Consider the following 4,513-nt stretch of genomic DNA (forward strand, 5'->3'; position numbering starts at 1 on the left):
CTTGTCTTCTGTTTATCAAGATTTCCAGTTTATTCCCAAGCATTATTTAAAAAAATATTTAATAACAAGATTTTTTCTTAATTATGTTGCTAATTGTTGAAAGATATTATTGATGATGCTATCATTGTTTCATCTTAAGAAAGTATTACTACACATCTTTGCAGTATTTCTTTTATGTCAAATGGTTTATGGTTTATAGAATATTAATTACAAGAAGCATAAATTTTTAATTATGTCTTTAGTTTAACCTGCAAACCTACAGAAGAGCATCATAAAAACATAAATGCTTGACACAAAGGAGAGGATATATTTTAGGAGACTTAATAGATGCTATAAATAACTGGATGCATCACAAAATCTTGTAAAGAGGTTGATTATTGAAACATTGAAAAAAATATTACAAAACTTTAACTCAGGCTAAAAGTATAAGGACTGTTTGGATGAAGGAAATGATAAATTATATACATACTGAGCACAGCAAACAGAAAAAATCAAATTTCCCAATATCCCTTGCAAACAAAGTGGGAATTTAATTGCAGTTGATTCTGTTAAGGAATATCTATATATATTCATACATACATACATACATATATATATATATAGAGATATTTCTACATATATATATATATATATATATGTGTGTGTGTGTTCTGAATTGACACATTACATTAAAAATATTTGTTCATAATACTTCAGTTCTTACTGATAGCATAAAAAGAGAAGAGAATAAAATAAAAGGTAGAAGTGGCAAATGAGAGTAAAAAGATTTTTAATTTCTTAGTGACACATAATATAAAAAAACATGCTGCAGAAATTATTATGATAATTTTCTTGCTTATGTAAAATATATACTTGTCTGCTTTTTTAGAGAAGATTGACACAATAACAACAGATAATATTTGGCCTACTATTTTAATAATTGTATTTAGCTTAGTCTAGTTTGCTTTCCTATCACAGGAGTAAGTAGAATTTTGTTCAGTGGTGTTTTTACACGGGAGTTTAATTTAATTATTGAGTTGCTTTTGTAAACTAAGCAAATAAAATACTGTGACATACTGTTTAAAATGGGGGGTTGTAAAATTTCTGACCCTCCATGTCACATCCATTTTGTTTGTTCAATGTGTACTAAATGAGCAAGAAATATGCTTTAACTGGAATAGTGGACAACTAATGTGTTGCCTCTTATCTGTGTTCACAAGCTACCTTTAATTCCTTGGCAATACCCCACTTTCAAAGCAATTATCTTTGACCCTGAAAGTCTGACCTACTCTAATGTAACACAGGGAATCCTGTCTTAAGCCATTACCCAAGAGACCAGTAAAAATTGGTCACCTACTACATATGACCTTTAGCTAAATCCATAGAAGACTGCAGTGGAAATCTTGGGAACTACATTAAAGTAATTGTTTAAGGTACTGTTATCTTCCAGAGGCAGGATAGGATAAAAATAAGGTTTATATTTTTTTTGTTCAAAATAAAATACTGACAACAGTGTATTTTTAATAGATGTCCTTTATTGGGAATGTTAAGTTGTTTTCACAGTGCACAGCCAGGCAGCAGGCAGAGACCCACAGGTTAACTAAAAAGCATATTACTGTTCTGATATTATTGATGATGCTATCAATGCTTTAGGTAGACTAAAAAGAGGAATTGCAGCTTGTACCTGGGCAGGTCTCACAGCAGTCTTGTCTCCTCTGGCAAGAAGCAGATTGGTTATTAAAACCTCAAAAGGCTTCATTTACACTGTGGCAAAAACAAATTAAAGAAGAAAAGAACTACCTATGACTTATGCACCTTCTTATTTTTGTCCGGACCAAGTTAAGGACATGATGCAAAACTGAAAATTCCTTGAGAATACCTCTAGTGATTAAAATTAATGCAAGAACAGCATAGGTTTTAAGAAATCACATAGCTGTTACTTGGCACTCTTATTCTCATGAATGCAGAAACTGAACTCCAAATGCAAATTATTTCTGGGGAAATGACCTTTGAGTGATAGGTGTGGGATTTTCTGAAACAAACCTGTGAAATGTACCATGAACCTGTGGATGTGAGAGCCAGTTGGATTTTTATCATTCATTCCCATCATATTTTCTTGGTCACAAAGGAATGTGTTGCACTAGATTTTGGTCTGGAAGAAATAGACTTTTCATTGGAAAGTGTTAAATGTTATGGGAGAGGAAGGATAGCAACAGGAAAAAATTCAGGGCAGCAGAAGAAACAAGAAAAAGGGACTAGGAGGATAGAAGAAAATGGAAAATGAGGAGGAAATTATGGCAGAGCTGCTCATGCAAGTTCAAAGGTGTGCGTTCAGAGATGTGTAGAGTTTGACTGTAATGAATTAAAGAAATGGAAAGGCAGAGAAGAAAACTGACTCAATAAATCATCAAAGTACTGATATCCTGGTTGATGACAGCATCTCTAAAATAAATATTATAGAGTGAAATGAGCAGTTAGTTCACCTCCTAAGAAGGAAGGTGGCTCCTGGAGTGAGAGGGCAAAGATATTATCAAGAGTGTTTGGCAGAGGTGAGATGCGAAGATCCTTTTACGTGTCTGCACCAAGATATATAAAGGTAGCACTGAAAAAGAGATTCTGCTATTGATGAATTCTTTCAACATTAGAAGGAGAGATACTGGGGAGATGAATTGTTTCTTGGCATTGTAGTCCTGTTGGTGCAAGCTTTTTTAAAACATGCTGGTTTTAGACTTGCAGGCAGCGCCTTTAACCAGTGGATTTCTCCAGGGGTGATCTCAAAATTGGAAGATGAAATAAAATATGTTTTATCATCAAGTTTTTGTCAGCTTTTTAATTCAATTATTTGGTTCATCATTTTTTATATAAGAATAAGAATAAACCTGGAAAATTCCAAGAGGAAAAAAAAAAAAATTGCTGAAAACTAAGTGTAGCTCCTAAATACAGACCATGCACTACTTTGCTGCCTCATATTTAAATTTCAAACTCTTAATGTCAGGGGAATTAATGGCTAAAGATATCATAAGGCGTATACTGAATACATTATAGATGTAAGAGGATTATTCTGATCAACCAGATGGAAATGCATATTTCATCACACTACTACAGCTCTAACTCTGGCCCAAAATAAACAATGTTTTTCCATCAGTGATTTCAGTATGTAAACAGAACATACCACACAACCCTGCTGAAAAAGAAACAGTTTTGGCTGAGATTTTCAAAAGCAGTTAGTGGAGCTGAACCACCCTGTAACTCCCTGAGCTTTGTAAACTCCTTCTTAAGACCCTAATCTTTGTACACAGCTAAAATGTCTAAAAGAAGAGGTAGCTCTGAAATGTATCAGTTCATAACATTGCTTTTCTCTTAAAATCTCTAGGCACTCTTCAGCTGAGCCTGACAGTTTGTACAAACCAATACAGCATTATCCTTTTGTTTTCACCTGCTGAGGTAGACCTAACATTTGAATGTGTAAAGCATACACAAAGTTCCTCGAGTGACGACTGAGGTGCTCTTTCTGGTTGCTCAAGGTAGCCCTAATTAAATACTGTTAATTATGCCTGATTCTGTACTGTTATTCTTTTTTCTAAATTATAATTTCCTTTATCTCTAGTAAAATGATAGAATAAAAAAATGTAAAGGAAAGGACATTTTAAAGAACAGTTAGAACAGCTTCAAATAACTACTTAATTAGCATATGATCTTACAAAAATATATGTTGTTAAGGCTTGGAGAGTCATTTTGCAATGAATAAAATAAACTGTACAACCCTTTGTTAAGTCCATGTAGCTATCCCCAGGCTCATAAGAAAAATTGATAGAAACTTGTTTGGACTTCTTTCCTCAATGCCACTGTCATTGAGAAAAATGCATATTCCTGTCTGTTTAACCATGAGCCATTGGGATGGATCATTTTCATAAAGAATTTTTATTTAAAAAGAAAATCAATCTGTATTGAAGATCTTTTAATATCTATGGTTTCATCAACTGGAATTTGTTTACTGTCTTTTCCATTGCCAGTAAAAGGAGCCTCACTTGCACTTGGCACCTTTAGCTACTCTGAAGTTACTTTAAAGGCCAACATCTCAGAGCTGTTCTCTTACTTCCAGACTTATTCACAAAGGCTTGCAAGAGAATTCCTAAACAGGAATGGACTATCTTCTTCCTAGTTTAATGAAGTGGCATTATTCAACTGTTCTGGTTGAAAGTCAGGCCATCTAAACTGGTGATACAAAGCTAATCTTCCGACATGGGGCTATTGAACAGATTTGGGGAAATCTCTGCTTGCGGTCAGTAACAGCTTTTTGATTATTCAGGTCCAACTGTAACAAAGTCATTGCATTGTCGATGTTACTTCTTCCTGGTTCCTGTGGGTTTTTAAAACTATTCCTAGAGCAAATGAGAGAGGAAAGTGAGCATTGAAGTCACTCTTCTGTCTCTGCTAGAAAAGAACACATTTGCAATTTGCTGTAATAAAGGAATAATATTCTGTACACAGTGGTCTAATTAACAACCTAGAAAATTGCTTTGCCAAGATTTCT

Source organism: Parus major, chromosome 1 (assembly GCF_001522545.3).
Source record: "Parus major isolate Abel chromosome 1, Parus_major1.1, whole genome shotgun sequence".
Classification (NCBI taxonomy): Eukaryota; Metazoa; Chordata; class Aves; order Passeriformes; family Paridae; genus Parus; species Parus major.